Below are 24,406 nucleotides of genomic sequence, written 5' to 3'. Positions count from 1 at the left end.
TCTCTCTCTATTATTACCAGTATCTCTCTCTATTATTACCAGTATCGCTCTCTCTCTATTATTACCAGTATCTCTCTCTATTATTACCAGTATATCTCTCTCTCTATTATTACCAGTATCTCTCTCTATTATTACCAGTATCGCTCTCTTTCTCTCTCTCTATTATTACCAGGTATCACTCTCTCTCTTATTACCAGTATCGCTCTCTTTCTCTCTCTCTATTATTACCAGGTATCACTCTCTCTCTTATAACCAGTATCTCTCTCTCTCTCTCTTATTACCAGTATCTCTCTCTCTCTCTCTCTTATTACCAGTATCTCTCTCTTTCTCTCTCTCTCTTATTACCAGTATCTCTCTCTCTCTTTCTTTCTCTCTCTCTCTTATTACCAGTATCTCTCTCTCGTATTACCAGTATCTCTCTCTCTTATTACCAGTATCTCTCTCTCTCTTATTACCAGTATCTCTCTCTCTCTCTCTCTCTCTCTCTCTCTCTCTCTCTCTCTCTCTCCCCCTCTCTCTCCCTCTCTCTCTCTCTTATTACCAGTATCTCTCTCTCTCTTATTACCAGTATATATCTCTCTCTCTCTCCCTCTCTCTCCCTCTCTCTCTCTCTTATTACCAGTATCTCTCTCTCTTATTACCAGTATCTCTCTCTCTCTCTCTCTCTCTCTCTCTCTCTCTCTCTCTCTCTCTCTCTCTCTCTCTCTCTCTCTCTCTCTCCCTCTTATTGACAGTACCTCAATTCAATTCAATTCAATTGACTTTATTGACATGACAAGTTCATAATTACTTACATTGTGAAAGTATACATTTCGAAAAATATAATAAAAAAATATATATATTTATATATAAATAAATGGTGGGATCAACAGCAATAATAATAGTCGTAGTGGACATGGGATTTCCATTAACAACAACTTCAACAACAATATTAATGAGAACAACAATACATTTAAGCAATAGTAGTAGACCAGTGTCAACATGACTGAGAAGACACATGACATGGTATGAAAGACAAAACAAAACAAGATGGGAAATATTATCGACATTACTTTGCACTTTTCACTGGCTGTCCCTCAGGTTGTGGCAGGAGGACACATATTTGGCTGCCAAAACTGCACATTTTGGCTTTTCACTCAATAAATATTTGATTTTTTTTTCATCTGTTATAGTTTCAAATTCTTTGTATTGAATTGTTATTTTGGGAAAGAAATATTCTCTTAGGTCTGACTATTTGCCACAGTGTAATAGGAAATGCAGCTATGTCTCTACCTCTCCCCTGGAGGTATCTCTCTCTCTCTCTCTCTCTCTCTCTCTCTCTCTCTTATTACTAGCATCTCTCTCTATCTCTATCTCTCTCTCTCTCTCTATCTCTCTCTCTCTTATTACTAGCATCTCTCGCTCTCTCTCTCTCTCTCTCTCTTATTACTAGCATCTCTCTCTCTCTCTCTTATTACTAGCATCTCTCTCTCTCTCTCTCTCTCTCTCTCTCTCTCTTATTACCAGCATCTCTCTCTCTCACTCTTTCACTCTCTTATTACTAGCAGCTCTCTCTCTCTCTCTCTTGTATTACTAGCATCTCTCTCTCTCTCTCTCTCGTATTACTAGCATCTCTAGCATCTCTCTCTCTCTCTCTCGTATTACTAGCATCTCTCTCTCTCTCTCGTATTACTAGCATCTCTCTCTCTCTCTCGTATTACTAGCATCTCTCTCTCTCTCGTATTACTAGCATCTCTCTCTCTCTCTCGTATTACTAGCATCTCTCTCTCTCTCTCTCTCTCTCTCTCTCTCTCTCTCGTATTACTAGCATCTCTCTCTCTCTCTCTCTCTCTCTCTCTCGTATTACTAGCATCTCTCTCTCTCTCTCTCTCTCGTATTACTAGCATCTCTCTCTCTCTCTCTCGTATTACTAGCATCTCTCTCTCTCTCTCTCTCTCTCTCTCTCTCTCTCGTATTACTAGCATCTCTCTCTCTCTCTCTCTCTCTCTCTCGTATTACTAGCATCTCTCTCTCTCTCTCTCGTATTACTAGCATCTCTCTCTCTCTCTCTCTCTCTCTCTCTCTCTCTCGTATTACTAGCATCTCTCTCTCTCTCTCTCTCTCTCTCTCTCTTATTACCAGCATCTCTCTCTCTCACTCTTTCGCTCTTGTATTACTAGCATCTCTCTCTCTCTCTCTTATTACCAGCATCTCTCTCTCACTCTTTCGCTCTCTTATTACTAGCATCTCTCTCTCACTCTCTCTCTCGCATTACCAGTATAGCTCTTATTGTATCTATCTCTCTCTCTCTCTCTCTCTATCTCTGTTTGTCTCTCTCTATCTCTGTCTCTCCCTGTCTCTCTCTCTCTCTCTCTCTCTCTCTCTCAATTCAATTCAATTTAAGGGCTTTATTGGCATGGGAAACATATGTTAACATATCTCTCTCCTCTTTCTTCTCTCTCTCTCTCTCTCTCTCTCTCTCTCTCTTGCCTTAAGTCAATGCTTCAGTGCGCCCTTAACTAAATATGTGCTCAGGCTATTGTTGAGCGCCGTGCCAAAGCATAGACAACACGCTCCAATAATCACAACCAACACTAAAAGATAAAGGCTACAGCGCGGCCCTGTGCAGCCAGGTCACACGTGATACAAGTCATTATTCGACGTCCTTCCATGTCTGAGGACATCACGAGATGACAATGGAAACCGGCCACTAGGGGCAACAGTGAGTGTTTGTGTTTATCTGTGTAGGTATGTGTGCATTTGTATCTGTGTGTGTCTGTGTCTGTGTATGTGTTTGTGTGTTTGTGTGTGTGTGTGTTTGTCTGTGAAAGTGTGTGTGAAATTGTGTCTGTGTCTGTGTGTGTAAAAATGGGTACCTTTAGTTGTGTTCTATTCCCTAAACATCTCTGGTAGCAATTCACATTGATGAGAGGGAACGTAGCCTCTTAAAAAGTACATTAGTGTTGCTTGAGTTTATAGGCAAAAATAGAATTTCATTGTGGAGACACCAAACAATGGTTGTGTAAACATGTTTGTGCAGACACAATCTGTTGTAAGGATGTATGGAAAAACACCAACATTGACAGACAGGTTGAATGATAGATTAGATAACGTTGACGGACATTGGCGAACATGTGTTGAAGTAAACATGTATGACGCGGGTAACAGAAATGAACCGAACACCAGTATGAGTTACCAGAGGGTACTCACGTTGAAACAGAGGGTACTCACATTGAAACAGAGGGCGGAAGACAAGACAAAAAACACATAGGCAGAAAAAGGAATGACGCAGGTAAGATGAATCAGCAGAACATCACAAATACTCTATAAAACACTGAAGGTATAACACAGGGAAGAAACACATAGGCTCTAAAATGGGACTATTTTAGATGATGTAGGTAACTTGAGTTCACAGAAAACTTTTAACACAACATTGTTCATTCCTGTTACCTGCCTCAAGTTAGTTTCCACTCTACTCTTGTAAGCTAATTTCTATAGTAACAATACCATCATACCGCAGTTCTACACAGTGTATATCTACAAATGCATGGTCTGGTGGTCAACACACTTACAAAACACAATTCATAGGAAACATGAAGGGGTCATCAGCTATTGATTAGGGATGTTTTTGGTGGATACAGAAGGACCAGCAGTGAATACACTAATAAAGAAAGAATGGTTTGAACTGACGTTAAATATCTCCAGGTCTAATGTTAAATACCTCTAGATCTAATGTTAAATACCTCTAGATCTAATGTTAAATACCTCTAGATCTAATGTTAAATACCTCTAGATCTAATGTTAAATACCTCTACATCTAATGTTAAATACCTCTAGGTCTAATGTTAAATACCTCTAGATCTAATGTTAATTACCTCTAGATCTAATGTTAAATACCTCTAAATCTAATGTTAAATACCTCTAGATCTAATGTTAAATACCTCTATCTACAATGTTAAATACATCTAGCTCTAGTGTTAAATAGCTCTAGATCTAATGTTAAATACCTCTAGATCTAATGTTAAATACCTCTATCTCTAACATTAAATTCCTCTGTCTAATGTTAAATACCTTTCTCACTAACGTTAAATACTTGTATCTCTAACATTAAATACCTCTCTCTCTAATGTTAAATACCTCAGGATGGATACAGGCAGGCTTGAGACTAAACAACAGGGTAGATACATGCAGGCTGAAGACTAAACAACAGGGTAGATACATGCAGGCTGAAGACTAAACAACAGGGTAGATACATGCAGGCTGAAGACTAAACAACAGGGTAGATACATGCAGGCTGAAGACTAAACAACAGGGTAGATACATGCAGGCTTAAGACTAAACAACAGGGTAGGTACATGCAGGCTTAAGACTAAACAACAGGGTAGATACATGCAGGCTGAAGACTAAACAACAGGGTAGATACATGCAGGCTGAAGACTAAACAACAGGGTAGATACATGCAGGCTGAAGACTAAACAACAGGGTAGATACATGCAGCCTTAAGACTAAACAACAGGGTAGATACATGCAGCCTTAAGACTAAACAACAGGGTAGATACATGCAGGCTGAAGACTAAACAACAGGGTAGATACATGCAGCCTTAAGACTAAACAACAGGGTAGATACATGCAGGCTGAAGACTAAACAACAGGGTAGATACATGCAGCCTTAAGACTAAACAACAGGGTAGATACATGCAGGCTGAAGACTAAACAACAGGGTAGATACATGCAGGCTTAAGACTAAACAACAGGGTAGATACATGCAGGCTTAAGACTAAACAACAGGGTAGATACATGCAGGCTTAAGACTAAACAACAGGGTAGCTGCAGAGTTAAAATGGTTATTATTGAATTAGTGACCATGAATGGGACAAGCGAAACATGAATATATGAATGAGCCATAGTGATAAAAGTCTCCAACTCACCTCTTCTAAGCTGTAGCTTACAACATGGTTAAGATTGCTATTGACAAGGTCAAGATCTTTCCATGATCCAGTTCATACCTATTCGTCTCTGTCCCTGGTTCAAGATGGCTTGTGTTCCTTATTCTACTGATGTTTCTTATTCATTACTGCTTAAAGTAGAGCAAGGAACATCATCTAACAATCTAGTGGTGTTTCGGCAATCTTATTTTAGTTCATTTCACCTCAGTCACTATGACTTTCAACCTTCCACAAAGCCATAGTTTCTAATGAGGATCATTGATTTGATTTCAGTTTCTGAGGCGTCCAAGCTGATTATTCATGTTAAATTGTAGATATTTAATATCTATGTCTTCAAGGTTTTCCAAAGCCTAGTGACATGCCTGATGTTGTACAGTCACACATACACACATAAACAGACACACACATTCACACACGCACGCACAATCTGCCCTGTTATAGTACAAGGCCCTGATTGGTGAGAAGTGACATTGCAGGACCCTGATTGGTGAGAATGCAGGGCTGGTGATGGAGGGCATTGTAAATGTGGTAGATTTACATTCTCCCCACTCCTAGACACACACACACACACACAAACGCACACACACACACACACACACATACTCAGTACCACCAGGATGACAGTATCTGCGAAACAAACGGAGGACACACTCTCTAGCTCTGTGTTTCCGAACAGAATTTAACACTCGTACGCACAGCACTGCCTCTGAACCTATTACCTGGGTGTCTCTTCAAATACCCTCTCTGTCCCAAATGGCACCCTAGTTCCTATATAGTGCACTACTTTATACTAGGGCCCAGAGGGGTCTGGTCCAAAGTTATTCACTATGTAGAGAATAGGGTGCTATTTGGGATGCAACCTCCCTCTCAACAGGACACAATGCGTTTCCCGTTTCCCCATCATACATAGAGCTTTACTGGCAGTCTTCTCTCCTAATGGCCCCCCCCTGTCCCATCCCCAGGACCTGCCTGGGTTGACTGTTCACTGTAATGTTGATTTAAGGCAGTGTGGTACTCAAGCCCAGTGGTGACACAAATGGTTGCCGCCCGTCACCCAAGTGGGTGCTACACATTGTTGGGGACGAGGTGCATTCCACCCTTACTATGCAAAGCACTTAGAGCAGCACTTTAGAAATCCAATCAACATGGCTATTATTACGTTCTTATTACTGTAAATCAGTGTTGTGTCGTAACGGGTTGGTAGACCCTCTCGGTTCATACTACTGTAAATTAGTGTTGTGTCGTAACGGGTTGGTAGACCCTCTCGGTTCATACTGCTGTTAATCAGTGTTGTGTCGTAACGGGTTGGTAGACCCTCTCGGTTCATACTGCTGTTAATCAGTGTTGTGTCGTAACGGGTTGGTAGACCCTCTCGGTTCATACTGCTGTTAATCAGTGTTGTGTCGTAACGGGTTGGTAGACCCTCTCGGTTCATACTGCTGTAAATCAGTGTTGTGTCGTAACGGGCTGGTAGACCCTCTCGGTTCATACTGCTGTAAATCAGTGTTGTGTCGTAACGGGTTGGTAGACCCTCTCGGTTCATACTGCTGTAAATCAGTGTTGTGTCGTAACGGGTTGGTAGACCCTCTCGGTTCATACTGCTGTTAATCAGTGTTGTGTCGTAACGGGTTGGTAGACCCTCTCGGTTCATACTGCTGTAAATCAGTGTTGTGTCGTAACGGGTTGGTAGACCCTCTCGGTTCATACTGCTGTTAATCAGTGTTGTGTCGTAACGGGTTGGTAGACCTCTCGGTTCATACTGCTGTTAATCAGTGTTGTGTCGTAACGGGTTGGTAGACCCTCTCGGTTCATACTGCTGTTAATCAGTGTTGTGTCGTAACGGGTTGGTAGACCCTCTCGGTTCATACTGCTGTTAATCAGTGTTGTGTCGTAACGGGTTGGTAGACCCTCTCGGTTCATACTGCTGTAAATCAGTGTTGTGTCGTAACGGGTTAGAAGACCCTCTCGGTTCATACTGCTGTTAATCAGTGTTGTGTCGTAACGGGTTGGTAGACCCTCTCGGTTCATACTGCTGTTAATCAGTGTTGTGTCGTAACTGGTTGGTAAACCCTCTCGGTTCATACTACTGTAAATCAGTGTTGTTTCGTAACGGGTTGGTAGACCCTCTCGGTTCATACTGCTGTTAATCAGTGTTGTGTCGTAACTGGTTGGTAGACCCTCTCAGTTCATACTGCTGTTAATCAGTGTTGTGTCGTAACTGGTTGGTAGACCCTCTCGGTTCATACTGCTGTTAATCAGTGTTGTGTCGTAACGGGTTGGTAGACCCTCTCGGTTCATACTGCTGTTAATCAGTGTTGTGTCGTAACGGGTTGGTAGACCCTCTCAGTTCATACTACTGTAAATCAGTGTTGTGTCGTAACGGGTTGGTAGACCCTCTCGGTTCATACTGCTGTAAATCAGTGTTGTGTCGTAACGGGTTGGTAGACCCTCTCGGTTCATACTGCTGTTAATCAGTGTTGTGTCGTAACGGGTTGGTAGACCCTCTCGGTTCATACTGCTGTTAATCAGTGTTGTGTCGTAACGGGTTGGTAGACCCTCTCGGTTCATACTGCTGTAAATCAGTGTTGTGTCGTAACGGGTTAGAAGACCCTCTCGGTTCATACTGCTGTTAATCAGTGTTGTGTCGTAACGGGTTGGTAGACCCTCTCGGTTCATACTGCTGTTAATCAGTGTTGTGTCGTAACTGGTTGGTAGACCCTCTCGGTTCATACTACTGTAAATCAGTGTTGTTTCGTAACGGGTTGGTAGACCCTCTCGGTTCATACTGCTGTTAATCAGTGTTGTGTCGTAACTGGTTGGTAGACCCTCTCAGTTCATACTGCTGTTAATCAGTGTTGTGTCGTAACTGGTTGGTAGACCCTCTCGGTTCATACTGCTGTTAATCAGTGTTGTGTCGTAACGGGTTGGTAGACCCTCTCGGTTCATACTGCTGTTAATCAGTGTTGTGTCGTAACTGGTTGGTAGACCCTCTCGGTTCATACTACTGTAAATCAGTGTTGTTTCGTAACGGGTTGGTAGACCCTCTCGGTTCATACTGCTGTTAATCAGTGTTGTGTCGTAACGGGTTGGTAGACCCTCTCGGTTCATACTGCTGTAAATCAGTGTTGTGTCGTAACGGGTTAGAAGACCCTCTCGGTTCATACTGCTGTTAATCAGTGTTGTGTCGTAACGGGTTGGTAGACCCTCTCGGTTCATACTACTGTAAATCAGTGTTGTGTCGTAACGGGTTAGAAGACCCTCTCGGTTCATACTGCTGTAAATCAGTGTTGTGTCGTAACGGGTTAGAAGACCCTCTCGGTTCATACTGCTGTTAATCAGTGTTGTGTCGTAACTGGTTGGTAGACCCTCTCGGTTCATACTGCTGTTAATCAGTGTTGTGTCGTAACGGGTTGGTAGACCCTCTCGGTTCATACTGCTGTTAATCAGTGTTGTGTCGTAACTGGTTGGTAGACCCTTTCGGTTCATACTACTGTAAATCAGTGTTGTTTCGTAACGGGTTGGTAGACCCTCTCGGTTCATACTGCTGTTAATCAGTGTTGTGTCGTAACTGGTTGGTAGACCCTCTCAGTTCATACTGCTGTTAATCAGTGTTGTGTCGTAACTGGTTGGTAGACCCTCTCGGTTCATACTGCTGTTAATCAGTGTTGTGTCGTAACGGGTTGGTAGACCCTCTCGGTTCATACTGCTGTTAATCAGTGTTGTGTCGTAACTGGTTGGTAGACCCTCTCGGTTCATACTACTGTAAATCAGTGTTGTGTCGTAACGGGTTAGAAGACCCTCTCGGTTCATACTGCTGTAAATCAGTGTTGTGTCGTAACGGGTTAGAAGACCCTCTCGGTTCATACGGCTGTTAATCAGTGTTGTGTCGTAACTGGTTGGTAGACCCTCTCGGTTCATACTGCTGTTAATCAGTGTTGTGTCGTAACTGGTTGGTAGACCCTCTCGGTTCATACTACTGTAAATCAGTGTTGTTTCGTAACGGGTTGGTAGACCCTCTCGGTTCATACTGCTGTTAATCAGTGTTGTGTCGTAACGGGTTGGTAGACCCTCTCGGTTCATACTGCTGTAAATCAGTGTTGTGTCGTAACGGGTTAGAAGACCCTCTCGGTTCATACTGCTGTTAATCAGTGTTGTGTCGTAACGGGTTGGTAGACCCTCTCGGTTCATACTACTGTAAATCAGTGTTGTGCCGTAACGGGTTAGAAGACCCTCTCGGTTCATACTGCTGTAAATCAGTGTTGTGTCGTAACGGGTTAGAAGACCCTCTCGGTTCATACTGCTGTTAATCAGTGTTGTGTCGTAACGGTTTGGTAGACCCTCTCGGTTCATACTGCTGTTAATCAGTGTTGTGTCGTAACGGGTTGGTAGACCCTCTCGGTTCATACTGCTGTTAATCAGTGTTGTGTCGTAACGGGTTGGTAGACCCTCTCGGTTCATACTGCTGTTAATCAGTGTTGTGTCGTAACGGGTTGGTAGACCCTCTCGGTTCATTCTGCTGTTAACCTGTTAGTCCTATAGGGGCAGTATTTCATTTTTGGATAAAAAGACGTGCCCGTTTTAAGCGCAATATTTTGTCACGAAAAGATGCTCGAATATGCTTGGAATTGATAGCTTTGGAAAGAAGACAGTCTTACGTTTCCAGAAATGCAAAGATTTTCACTGTGAGTCCCTTAGAACAAATGTTTCGGGCAAAACCAAGATGTATGACCGACCAGGAAATGCACAGGATTTCTGAGGCTACGTTTTCCATGATCGCCTTATATGGCTGTGAATGCGACAGGAATGAACGGACTCTTTCTCTTGTTTCCCCAAGGTCTCTGCAGCATTGTGACGTATTTGTAGGCATATCATTGGAAGATTGACCATAAGAGACTACATTTACCAGGTGTCCCGCTAGGTGTCTGCGTGGCAATTGTAAAGTCAGGTCCCGGTATTTTTCCATTCAAATCTCAGAACAAACCAGGCTACAAGGACGGTGCTTTCAATGGAGAGAAATATGACAAACCACCTTCAGGATTGATTCAAACAACGTTTTCCATGTTTCAGTCGATATTATGGAGTTAATTCGGAAAAAAGTTCGACATGTAGGTGACTGAATTTTCGGTTAGTTTCGGTAGCCATATGCATAGTAACAAAAGGGAACGATGTGTCCTACACAAGAATCTTTCAGGAAAAACTGGACATCTGCTATGTAACTGAGAGCCTCCTCATTGAAACATCTGAAGTTCTTCAAAGGTAAATTATTTTATTTGATTCCTTGGCTGGTTTTTGTGAATATGTTGCGTGCTAAATGCTAATGCTAACGCTAAAGTAGCTATTACCACACTTACACAAATTAGTGATTATCTCTGGTTCTAAAGCATATTTTGAAAATCTGAGACGACAGGATTGTTAAGAAAAGGATAAGCTTGAGAACAGGCATATTTATTTCGTTTCATTTGCGATTTTTAAAAATCGCTAACGTTGCGTTATGCTAATGAGCTTGAGGCTGTAGTAACGATACCGCATGCGGGATGGGGCGGACTAAGAGGTTAATCAGTGTTGTGTCGTAACGGGTTGGTAGACCCTCTCGGTTCATACTGCTGTTAATCAGTGTTGTGTCGTAACGGGTTGGTAGACCCTCTCGGTTCATACTGCTGTTAATCAGTGTTGTGTCGTAACTGGTTGGTAGACCCTCTCGGTTCTTATTACTGTAAATCAGTGTTGTGTCGTAACGGGTTAGAAGACCCTCTCGGTTCATACTGCTGTAAATCAGTGTTGTGTCGTAACGGGTTGGTAGACCCTCTCGGTTCTTATTACTGTAAATCAGTGTTGTGTCGTAACGGGTTGGTAGACCCTCTCGGTTCATACTGCTGTTAATCAGTGTTGTGTCGTAACTGGTTGGTAGACCCTCTCGGTTCATACTGCTGTAAATCAGTGTTGTGTCGTAACTGGTTGGTAGACCCTCTCGGTTCATACTGCTGTATATCAGTGTTGTTTCGTAACAGGTTGGTAGACCCTCTCGGTTCATACTGCTGTATATCAGTGTTGTTTCGTAACAGGTTGGTAGACCCTCTCGGTTCACATATGTTAGTATGAATTTAGCTTAACACCCCCATCCTATTTTGTGGACGGCATGTGCTGATATAGGATGGTTTGAGTTTTTGGTTGATTACCCAATACCCTTAATCCCATGGTTTATATGCAGTCTCTTCCTGCCTCTGTCTGGTTGGCTGGTTATGTTATTCTGTGCTATCTGGCTGTTGGGGGGATTGATTGTGTGAATAAGAGACACTCCACTGCTCATGATCCTACACATTTAATGGGCTCCACTAGACGAGGGGGAACAGCTTGACAGAGAGAGAGAGTGTGTGTGTGTGTGTGTGTGTGTGTGTGTGTGTGTGTGTGTGTGTGTGTGTGTGTGTGTGTGTGTGTGTGTGTGTGTGTGTGTGTGTGTGTGTGTGAGAGAGAGAGAGTTGTTTATCAGTTTTAGTGAGCATATCATCATGTGTGTGTGCATGTGTAGGTGGAAGTGAACGGGTCTGGCTATACAGCACAGTCAAATGAAGCGGAATGGAACACATGTTTGACCCAATCGAATCAAACGGGCCACTTACCCCATTAGCACCTCTCTCCCTGTCTTTGGAGCGACAGACAAACAGTCCATCAAAGCCCCCTCACAGAATGAATCTGCCTTCGTAAATTACTTAAACATCCCCGTCATAGTGCTCCTCCCTCCATCCCTCCATCCCTCCATCCCTCCATCCATCCATCCCTCAATCCCTCCATCTCTCCATCCCTCCTCCTCTCCATCCCTCCATCCATCCATCCCTCAATCCCTCCATCTCTCCATCCCTCAATCCCTCTTCCCTCAATCCCTCCATCCCTCCTCGCTCCATCCCTCCTCCTTCCATCCCTTTCACCATCATCCCTCAATCTCTGTCTACATCTCTCCCTCCATCCCTCCTCCCTCCATCCCTCCATCTTTCCATCCCTTCTCCCTCCATCCCACCATCCCTCCTCCTTCCCTCCATCCCTCCAGCCTTCCCTCCATCCCTCCTCCTTCCTCCTTCTATCCCTCTCACTATCATTCCTCAATCTTTGTTTATTTCCCTCCCTACATCTATCTCACAATCACCCCCTTAGTCTCTTCTCAACCCTATAGTGTTGTTGCAGGTAATTTGCAATACTAAGTGTAATTTGGCAATCTGCGTCCCTCTCTCACGGCCCCCTAATCATTTTATCTCTGCTTTACAAGACTCACAATAAGTGATTTAGGACGGATTATAATATACATATTAGCTGTTGTTTTTGCGGCTTCTTGGAACTTTTTATTTCTACTCTCAACCCCCTCCATCTCTCCTCTTCCCACTATCCCACTCATCCAATTCTGTTAACCAAAGGAATCCAGGGAGAGGAGAGGGGGAGAGTGATGGAGAGAGGGTGAGAGACAGAGAGAGGATAGAGAAGGAAAGAGGTTGCGAGACAGAGAGAAGGAGAGTGATGTAGAGAGGGTGAGAGACAGAGTGAAGGAGAGTTATGGAGAGAGGCTGAGAGACATAGAGAAGGAGAGTGATGGAGAGAGGGTGAGAGACAGAGAGAATGAGAGTGATGGAGAGAGGGTGAGAGACATAGAGAAGGAGAGTGATGGAGAGGAGGTTAGAGACAGAGAGAAGGTGAGTGATGGAGAGAGGGTGAGAGACAGAGAGAAGGAGAGTGATGGAGAGAGGGTAGAGACAGAGAGAAGGAGAGTGATGGAGAGAGGGTGAGAGACAGAGAGAAGGAGAGTGATGGAGAGGAGGTTAGAGACAGAGAGAAGGAGAGAGTGTGAGAGACAGAGAGAAGGAGAGTGATGGAGAGAGGGTGAGAGACAGAGAGAAGGAGAGTGATGGAGAGAGGGTGAGAGACAGAGAGAAGGAGAGTTATGGAGAGAGGGTGAGAGACAGAGTGAAGGAGAGTTATGGAGAGAGGGTGAGAGACATAGAGAAGGAGAGTGATGGAGAGAGGGTGAGAGACAGAGAGAAGGAGAGTGATGGAGAGAGGGTGAGAGACAGAGTGAAGGAGAGCTATGGAGAGAGGGTGAGAGACATAGAGAAGGAGAGTGATGGAGAGAGGGTGAGAGACAGAGAGAATGAGAGTGATGGAGAGAGGGTGAGAGACATAGAGAAGGAGAGTGATGGAGAGGAGGTTAGAGACAGAGAGAAGGTGAGTGATGGAGAGAGGGTGAGAGACAGAGAGAAGGAGAGTGATGGAGAGAGGGTAGAGACAGAGAGAAGGAGAGTGATGGAGAGAGGGTGAGAGACAGAGAGAAGGAGAGTGATGGAGAGAGAGAGAAGGAGAGTGATGGAGAGAGGGTGAGAGACAGAGAGAAGGAGAGTGATAGAGAGAGGGTGAGAGACAGAGATAAGGAGAGTGATAGAGAGAGGATGAGAGACACAGAGAAGGAGAGTGATGTAGAGAGGGTGAGAGACAGAGTGAAGGAGAGTTATGGAGAGAGGGTGAGAGACATAGAGAAGGAGAGTGATGGAGAAAGGGTGAGAGACAGAGAGTGATGGAGAATGAGAGACATAGAGAAGGAGAGTGATGGAGAGAGGGTGAGAGACAGAGAGAAGGAGAGTGATGGAGAGGAGGTTAGAGACAGAGAGAAGGTGAGTGATGGAGAGAGGGTGAGAGACAGAGAGAAGGAGAGTGATGGAGAGAGGGTAGAGACAGAGAGAAGGAGAGTGATGGAGAGAGGGTGAAAGACAGAGAGAAGGAGAGTGATGGAGAGGAGGTTAGAGACAGAGAGAAGGAGAGAGTGTGAGAGACAGAGAGAAGGAGAGTGATGGAGAGAGGGTGAGAGACAGAGAGAAGGAGAGTGATGGAGAGAGGGTGAGAGACAGAGAGAAGGAGAGTGATAGAGAGAGGGTGAGAGACAGAGATAAGGAGAGTGATAGAGAGAGGATGAGAGACACAGAGAAGGAGAGTGATGTAGAGAGGGTGAGAGACAGAGAGAAGGCCCCATTACCTATTTATTGTGGTAAGTAAGAGTGAATAATAGTTTGTAATCAGGACATTGGACTATTGAGAACAGTATTAGGTTCAGCTCATATATCATTGGGTAAATGCAGCAGAGGAGTAAAGGAGGTGTGAAGTTTTTTTTTTTGGGGGGGGGCTTGTAATATTGGGGTGAGTCCTTGCTTATGCATACTTTTTAATGGCTCCCAACTCAGCCATCCAAAAACACACATATTCAAACACACACACACAGGCACTCTCACACAGCTGGCCTTCGTACTATACAGTGGCTTGTGAAAGTATTCACCCCCTTGGCATTTTTCCACTTTTGTTGCCTTACAACCTGGAATTAAACTGGATTTTCTGGGGGTTTGTATCATTTGTTTTACACAATATGCCTACCACTTTGAAGATGCTAAATATTTTTTATAGTGAAGCAAACAACACAAGACTAAAAAACTGAAAACTGGAAAGGTACATAACTATTCACTCCCCCAAAGTCAATACTTTGTAGAGCCACCTTTTGCAGCAATTACAGCTGCATGTCTCTTGGGGTATGTCTCTATAAGCTTGGCACGTCTAGCCCCTGGGATTTTTGCCCATCTGAGGTTTGTAGTCTCATTTAAGTGATGTCTATCCAATATGCTGTGTCTATGGGGCCAGATTGCAATTCCCAGGGCTTCCAGCAGATGTCACCAGTCTTTAGAAAGTTGTTTGAGGCTTCTATTGTTGATTAAGAGCTGGTTCAACAAGTGGACTAGGCTGAGGCCAATCAGTTGTTTACTGTGCGGTCACGCGGGTGCGCCATTCCTTCTTTTTCCTCTGTAATGAATAAGCTATTGTCCGGTTGGAATATTATTGAAGATTTATTATAAGGGTTGATTGTAAACATTGTTTGACATGTTTCTACAAACTGTAATGGAATTCTTTTGACTTTTCATCTGGATTTTGGAATAGTGAACTAAACGCGCAAACAAAACGGAGGTATTTGGACATAAATATGGATGTAATCGAACAAAACAAACATTTCTTGTGGAAGTGGGAGTCCTGGGAGTGCATTCCGATGAAGATCAGCAAAGGTAAGTGAAGATTTATAATGCTATTTATGACTTTTGTTGACTCCACAATTTGGCTGGTAACTGTATGGCTTGCTCTTGTTGCTGAACACTGTTCTCAGATTATTGAATATTGTGCTTTTGCTGTAAAGCTTTTTTGAAATCTGTTGCATTAAGAACAAGTGTTTCTTTAATTCTATGCAAAACATGTATCTCTCATCAAAGTTTATGATGAGTATTTATGTTATTTGATGTGGCTCTCTGCAATTTCTCCAGATGTTTTGGAGGCATTTCTGAACATGGTGCCAATGTAAACTGTGGTTTTTGGATATAAATGTGAACTTGATCGAACAACGTACATGTATTGTGTTAATATTGAGTCCTGGGAGTGTCATCTGATGAGGATCGTCAAAGGTTAGTGATTCATTTTATCTATATTTCTGCTTTTTGTGACACCTCTCTTTGGTTGGAAAATGGCTGAATGCTTTCTGTGACTAGTTGCTGACCTAACATAATGATATGTTCTGCTTTCACCGAAAAGCCTTTTTGAAATTGGACATTGTGGTTGGATTAACAAGAACTGTATCTTTAAAATGGTGTAAAATACTTGTATGGTTGAGAAATTTTAATTATGAGATTTCTGTTGTTTTGAATTTGGCGCCCTGCAATTTCACTGGCTGTTGGCGAGGTGGGACGCTAGCAGCACACCATTCGAGTGCTGCTTTAGCAGTATGCTTAGGGTCATTGTCCTGCTGGAAGGTGAACCTCCATCCCAGTCTCAAATGTCTGGGAGAATGAAACCGGTTTCCCCTCAATAATCTCCCTGTATTTCGCACCATCCATCATTCCTTCAATTCTGACCAGTTTCCCAGTCCCTGCCGAAGAAAACATCCCTGCAGCATGTTGCTGCCAACACCATAATTCAATGTGGGGATGGTGTTCTCGGGGTGATGAGAGGTGTTGGGTTTGTGCCAGAAAGAGAGTTAACCTTGATGGCCAAAAAGCTCAATTTTAGTCTCATCTGACCAGAGTACCTTCTTCTATACGTTTGGGGAGTCTCCCACATGCCTTTTAGTGAACACCAAACGTGTTTGCTTATTTTTTTTGTTATGCAATAGCTTTTTTTTCTGGCCACTCTTCCATAAACTTAGCTCTGTGGAGAGTACGGTTTAAAGTACTCCAATCTCCACTGTGGAGCTTTGCAACTCCTTCAGGGTTATCGTTGGTCCCTTTGCTGCCTCTGTTATTAATGCCATCCTTTCCTGGTCTGTGAGTTTTGGTGGGTTTATTGTGGTGCAATATCCTTTCCATTTTTTTATAATGGATGTAATGGTGCTCCGTGGGATATTCGAAAGTTTCTGATAATTTTTGATAACCCAACTCTGATCTGTACTTCTCCACAACTTTCTCCCTGACCTGTTTGGAGAGCTCCTTGGTCTTCATGGTGCGGGCTTGCTTGGTGGTGCCCCTTGCTTAGTGGTGTTGCAGACTCTGGGTGTTACGGTGTTCTTCTGGTGAAAGAGAGGCAGACCAAAACGCTGCGTGGTTATTTATACTACTTTTTTGAACATTCTGTTAAAAATCGCACAACATTTCAGCGCCCTGCTACTCATGCCAGGAATATAGTATATGCATTTGCTTAGTCTGTGTGGATAGAAAACACTCAGACGTTTAAAAAACTGGTTAAATCACTGCTGTGGCTTTACCAGAACGGCATTTACATCGAAAAGCACAGGAAAAACTGATCACTGAAAATGGGAAAATATATCCATGCGCTACTTGATCCCATTGATAAAGGTGAACCACAATTAATTGACTGAGGTTGCAGTACCTACACACGGTGTCTAGAGTCTTGTCATTTCCCTTCGAGTTTTTTCTTGGTCAAACACATGCAGGACACCGTATCTAAATCCGGTCTAGGACCGGATATTTTTGTTGAGTTTCTAGCCGGACATTTTTCCAGACGGACAGCTAATGATCTTTACATCGCCTCCTGATGAATTTTATCGCTTATTAACGTTTACTAATACCTAAAGTTGCATTACAAACGTATTTCGAAGTGTTTTGTGAAAGTTTATCGTCGACTTTTTGAATTTTCAAAAATGACGTTACGTTTTGAAACAATGTTTTTTTCGTTTATCACACAGTCTACATATAACGATATCTAGGCTTTATATGGACCGATTTAATCGAAATAAAGACCCAAATAGTGTTTATGGGACATCTAGGAGTGCCAACAAAGAAGATGGTGAAATGTAATGAATGTTTTCTATTTTATTGTGCGGTTTGTGTAACGCCGAAATGCTAATTATTTTGTTTACGTCCACTGTGGGTTTTTTGGGGTGTTGCATGCTATCAGATAATAGCTTCTCATGCTTTCGCCGAAAAGCATTTTAAAAATCTGACTTGTTGCCTGGATTCACAACGAGTGTAGCTTTAATTCGATACCCTGCATGTGTATTTTAATGAACTTTTGAGTTTTAACTAATACTATTAGCATTTAGCGTAGCGCATTTGCATTTCCAGAGCTCTAGTTGGGACGCAAGCGTCCCGAGTAGAAGCAACAGGTTAATAAAGATGATAACTTGAACAAAATAAGAAACCGTGGAAAAACGCAAACAGTCCTAACTAGTGCAAAACACAGAGACAGGAACAATCACCCACGAAATACCCAAAGAATATGGCTGCCTAAATATGGTTCCCAATCAGAGACAACGATAAACACCTGCCTCTGATTGAGAACCACTCTAGGCAACCATAGAGTTTCTTAGACAACTCTACTCAATCAAAAAACACAACCCCATCAATCTAATAAACCCCTAGACAAGACAAGACACATAAATCACCCATGCCACACCCTGGCCTGACCAAAATAATAAAGAAAACACAAAATACTAGGGCCAGGGCGTGACACTTTGGGCCTTTCAGAACAGGTTTATGTCTACTGAGATCATGTGACAGATCATGTGACACTCAGATTGCACATAGGTGGACTTTATTTAACTAATTATGTGACTTCTGAAGGTAATTGGTTGAACCAGTTCTTATTTAGGGGCTTCATAGTAAAGGGGGTGAATTAATATGCACGCACCACTTTTTCGTTTTGTATTATTATTATTTTTTTTATAAAAGTTATTCTTTTCAGGACCTCAGACTGGGCCGAAATGTCATCCTCCAACAGGACAACAAGCCTAAAGAAACAGCCAAGACAACACAGGAGTGGCATTGGGACAAGTCTCTGAATGTGGCACAGACAAAGCCTGGACTTGAACCCTTTGGAGACACCTGAAAATAGTTGTGCAGCGATGCTCCCCATCCAACCTGACATAGCTTGACAGGATCTGCAGAGAAGAATGGGAGAAACTTCCCAAATACATGTGTGCCATGCATGTACCATCATGCCCAAGAATACTCAAGGCTGTAATCACTGCCAAATGTGCGTCAACAAAGTACTGAGTAAAGGTTCTGAATACTTACTGTAAATCTGATATTTCAGTCATTTTTACAAGTCTTGTGTTGTGATCGGGTCTGTGGGACCCGTTTTAAATGTTTACTAAAATAAAAATGATACAATTAATTATTTTTTGAACCTGAGGCTGATTGGCCTTCACTCATTTTCTGTGAACATCTTAATCAGGATAGGGGGCGGTATTTCCCCTTTGGATGAATTGCGTGCCCATTGTAAACTGCATAAAAATCTGTCCTAAATTGCTAATATATGCATATTATTATTATTATTATTGGATAGAAAACACTCTGAAGCTTCTAAAACCATTTGAATTATGTCTGTGAGTATAACAGAACTCACAGGGCAGGCAATCTTCCAAACTATTTTTGGGATGCTGAAAGTTGGGGCAACTCATCGCCCCCTCCCTTCCCAACAAGTTATGGATCTGGAAACACTTCCTATGTCTTCCACTAGATGTCCTCAATCAGTAGAGAGTTTAATTGTGCAAATGCTGTGAACTTTGACCCAATGAGGCGAAAAACTTTGAGTGTCGCGAGGATTTCCATGTGCGTTAGGGCGCGCTTTGGACACAGAGCTTCCTTTGTTCCAGCTAGCCCTAGATGAACTAGGATTGTCCGGTTGGAATGCAATTCGTTTTGTACGTTTATAACATCCTAAAGCTTGATTCTGCACTTAGTTTGACCAGTTTAGTCGACCTATAATATGTCATTTGGAAGTTTTGATGCGCAATTATTAATTATTATAATTATTATTATTATTAAGTAATTTTTTGGGCATTTGAGCTGAAAGTGGTAGCATATGCTACTACATGGACACTAGAATTGAAACAAAACGATGTATTGGGTAAGTATGACTCCTTCCACTACATTCTGATCGAAGACCATCAAAGGTAAGGGAATATTTATGTTGTAATTTTGTATTTCTGTTGACTCCAACATAGCGGAGAAATATTGTTACGTCTGAGCGCCGTCTCAGGTTATTGCATAGTCAACTAATTCTGTAACGTAAAAAAAAAATCTGACACAGCGGTTGCATTAAGAACCCGTGTATCTTTCTAACTATATGTAGAACATGTATCTTTAGTCAAAGTTTATGATGAGTATTTCTGTTATCTAGCGTAGCTTTCTATAATTTCTCCGGACATTTTTGATAATTTTATGAACATGGCGTTATTTTTTAATCCTGCTTTTATAATTTTATATTTTCTGGGACAAAATGGCTGCCTCTTGTCTTTGTTTCGGTGGTGGTCTAATAGAAATATGTGCTGTGTTTTCGCCGTAAAACATTAAAAAAAAATCTGACATGCTGGGTAGATGAACAAGGTGTTTATCTTTCATTGGAGGTATTGGACTTGTTAATGTGTGGAGGTTAAATATTTCTAAGAATATTTTTGGAATAGTTCCCCTGAGGGGAACCCCTGGCTTCAACAGGTTTTAAAAAACATATTTTCATTGAGTGTATACTGTGCAACCCTCTAGACAGGCAGTTGAAATCAGAAGTTTACATACACCTTAGCCAAATACATTTAAACTCAGTTTTTCACAATTCCTGACATTTAACCCAAGTAAAAATTCCCTTTCATAGGTCAGGTAGGATTACCACTTTATTTTAAGAATGTGAAATGTCAGAATAATAGTAGAGAGAATGATTTATTTCAGCTTTAATTTCTTTCATCACAGTCCCTGTGGGTCAGACATTTACACACTCAATTAGCATTGCTTTTAAATTGTTTAACTTGGGTCAAAAGTTTTGGGTAGCATTACACAAGCTTCCCACACTAAGTTGGGTGAATTTTGTCCCATTCCTCCTGACAGAGCTGGTGTAACTGAGTCAGGTTTGTAGGCCTCCTTGCTTGCACATGCTTTTTCAGTTCTGCCACAAATGTTTTATGGGATTGAGGTCAGGGCTTCGTGATGGCCACTCCAATACCTTGACCTTGTTGTCCTTATGTGATATTGCGACAACTTTGGATGTAATCTTTGGATAATTGTCCATTTGGAAGACCCATTTGCGACAAAGCTTTAACCTCCTGACTGATGAGAGATTTTGCTTCAATTTATCCATGTCATTTTCCTCCCTCATGATGCTATCTATTTTGTGAAGTGCACCAGTCCCTCCTGCAACAAAGCACCCCAACAACATGATGCTGCCACCCCCGTGCTTCACGGTTGGGATGGTTTCTTCGGCTTGCAAGCCTCCCGCTTTTTCCTCCAAACATAATGATGGTCATTTTGGCCAAACAGTCTTATTTTTGTTTCATCAGACCAGAGGACATTTCTTCAAAAGTACGATCATTGTCCCCATGTGCAGTTGCAAACTGTAGTCTGGCTTTTTTTATGGCGGTTTTCGAGCAGTGGCTTCTTCCTTGCTGAGCGGCCTTTCTGGTTATGTTGATAAAGGACTCGTTTTAATGTGGATATAGATACTTTTGTACCTTTTTCCTTCAGCATCTTCAGAAGGTCCTTTGCTGTTGTTCTGGGATTGTTTTGCACTTTTCGCACCAAAGTATGTTCATCTCTAGGAGACAGAACGCGTCTCCTTCCTGAGCGGTATGATGGCTGCGTGGTCCCATGGTGTTTATACTTGCGTGCTATTGTTTTTTACAGATGAAAGTCGTAACTTCAGGCATTTGAAAATTGCTCCCAAGGATGAACCAGACTTGTGGAGGTCAACAATTGTTTTTCTGAAGTCTTGGCTGTTTTTTTTCCGTTTTTCCCATGATGTCAAGCAAAGAGGCACTGCGTTTGAAGGTAGGCCTTGAAATACATCCACAGGTACACCTCCAATTGCTTGAAATTATGTCAATTAGCCAACCAGAAGGTTTTAAATCCATGACATCATTTTCTGGATTTTTTCAAGCTGTTGTAAAGGCACAGTCAGGTTAGTGTATGTAAACTTCTGACCCACTAGAATTGTGATTGTGACACTGAATTATAAGTGAAAAAATCTGTCTGAAAACAATTGTTGGAAAAATGACTTGTGTCATGCACAAAGTAGATGTCCTAACCGACTTGTCAAAACTATTTTTGTAACCTCTCTATTGTACGTGGGACGCTAGCGTCCCATCTGGCCAACATCCAGTGAGATTGCAGAGCGCCAAATTCAATTACAGAAATGCTAATTATAAAAATTCAGAAAACAAAACATTTTACATAGGTTTAAAGATTTACTTCTTGTGAAACCAACCACAGTGTCATATTTATAAAATGCTTTTTGGCGAAATCATACCTAGCCCAGAACATACCTAGCCCAGAACATACCTAGCCCAGAACATAGCCCAGTTGACAAATTATTACAAACAGTAACTAGCCAAGCAGAAGCGTTACAAAACTCAGAAATAGAGATAAAATTAATCCCTTATCTTTGATGATCTTCATATGGTGGCAATCAGAAGACATTCATTTACTCAATAAATGTTCCTTTTGTTCAATGAAGTCTCTTTATATCCAAAAACCTCCGTTTTGTTAGTGAGTTTTCTTCAGTAATTCACAGGCTCAAACGCAGTCAAAACAATCAGACCAAAAAATCCAAATTGTATCCATAAAGTTCATAGAAACATGTCAAACAATGTTTATATTCAATCCTCAGGTTGTTTTTTTAGCCTAAATGATCTATAATATTTCAACCGGACAATAACGGCATCAATATGAAAGGTAAACAAGAAATGCACATGCGCATGAAAAGGCACTGCGACACGGTAGGGTCCACTCGTTCAGACTGGTCTTACTCATTTATAAGAATACAAGCCTGAAACGATTTCTAAAGACTGTTGACATCTAGTGGAAGGCATAGGAACTGCAAATTGAGTCCTAAGTTAATTGATACCGTAATGGCATTGAATAGAAAACTACAAAAACAAAAAACAAAATACTTCCTGAATGGATTTTTCTCAGGTTTTCGCCTGCTTAATCAGTTCTGTTATACTCACAGACACTATTTTAACAGTTTTGGAAACTTTAGAGTGTTTTCTATCCCAATCTATCAGTTATATGCATATCATATATTCTCGGCCCGAGAAGCAGGCTGTTTAATTTGGGCATGCTTTTCAATCGAAATTCCGAATGCTACCCCCTACCCTAGAGAAGTTAACAAGAAATTTGTGGAGTGGTTGAAAAATGAGTTTTATAACTTCTTATGGCTGCAGGGGCAGTATTGAGTAGCTTGGAGGAAAGGTGCCTAGAGGTGCCCAGAGTAAATGGCCTGCTCCTCAATCCCAATTACTAATATATGCTTATTATTAGTAGTATTGGATAGAAAACCCTCTGACGTTTCTAAAACTGTTTGAATGATGTCTGTGAGTAAAACAGAACTCATATGGCAGGCAAAAACCTGAGAAGAAATCCAAACAGAAAGTGGGAAATCTGCGGTTGGTCGATTTTCAAACCAACACCTATTGAATACACAGTGGGATATGGATAAAGTTGCAATTCCTAGGGCTTCCACTAGATGTCAACCATCTTCAGAAACTTGAATGAGGCTTCTACAGTGCCGGATGGGAGCTCTTTGAGTCAGTGGTCTGGCAGAGAGCCAGGTAGGCCCTGGTCACGCACATTTTACCTGATAGCGACCTGCGTTCCATGGCTTTCCTACAGACAGGGATGGCAGCCCTAAGAAGTTTTAATGACCCCATCATAAGTGTATGTAAAACTTACGATTTCAACGGTATATAGTAAATATGTGGTGTTTGGGTCCACGGGATAACAAATCAATATTTAACAAAAAGGTTTGCTGTGTGTTTTCACTCTGTCTTCCACTTCTCTGGGCCTGCTGTTTCAACATAGCACCAATAGCCTGTCTCCCTGCCTGTCTGCCTGTCTCCTGCTTTTACCGCACTCTTTACCCTTTATAGTGTATGAAACTACACAATAACTTATGCGAACCCAGAATGAATTCATGGAAATAAATTAATGAATTCTTGCGGGAAATAAACAACATTATATAGAACCATCATCACATGGAACTCCCTTCCTTCTCAAATTAGTCAAGCAACTAACATAATTTGCTTTAAAAACAAATAAACCAACACCTCACAACACAACGGATCTCCACTATCTGACCTAGTTGTAATGTCTCTGCTGATGTTTTTAAATGTATGTAAATTGTCCATTTTTTGTCTGTAAATGTATTTTCTGCTATGCGTCGGACCCCAGGAAGAACTGCTGTTGCCATTAGCATCGGCTAATGAGGATCCCAATAAAATCAACAAAAATCTAAACAGTGCAGTAATACCGAACAATACAAACCAATTAACACTTATCCCCAAAATGTAAATAAAGGAAGTATGAAATATCAGAACAAGCAATATCAGAGTCCGGAATACACATTTATTCAGTGTTTACACACTGAATTTAAAAGTGATTACATTTAGATTTTGTGTCAATGGCCTACACACAATACCCCATAATGTCAAAGTGTAATTAAGATTTTCAAAATGTTTTCAATCATTAAGTATTGAACCCTTTTGTTAAGCCTACATTTCTTCAGGAGTGAAATGTTTTTTAACATGTCACATAGTAAGATATATGGACTCACTCTGTGTGCAATAATAGTGTTTAACATGATTTTTTGAATGATCACCTCATCTCTGTACCCCACACATACAATATCCATAAGGTTCCTCAGTCGAACAGTGAATTTCAAACATAGATTCAACCATAAAGACATTGGAGGTTTTCCAATGCCTCACGAAGAAGGGCATCTTTTCGTAGATGGGTAAAAATAAGAAATAAAACATGTTGAATATCCCTTTGAGCATGGTGAAGTTATTACAGTAATTACAACTTCTATAGCGTATCAATACACCCACTCGCTACAAAGATACATGCATCCTTCCCATAGTAACTCAGTTGCCGAAGAGGAAGGAAACCACTCAGGGATTTCACCATGAGGCCAATGGTGACTTTAAAACAGTTATGGAGTTTAATGGCTGTGATAGGAGAAAGCTGAGGATGGATCAACGA

Source organism: Oncorhynchus nerka, linkage group LG7 (assembly GCF_034236695.1).
Source record: "Oncorhynchus nerka isolate Pitt River linkage group LG7, Oner_Uvic_2.0, whole genome shotgun sequence".
NCBI classification, from domain to species: domain Eukaryota; kingdom Metazoa; phylum Chordata; class Actinopteri; order Salmoniformes; family Salmonidae; genus Oncorhynchus; species Oncorhynchus nerka.
The sequence above is the reverse complement of the archived record's forward strand: the minus strand, read 5'-3'. Positions refer to the sequence as shown.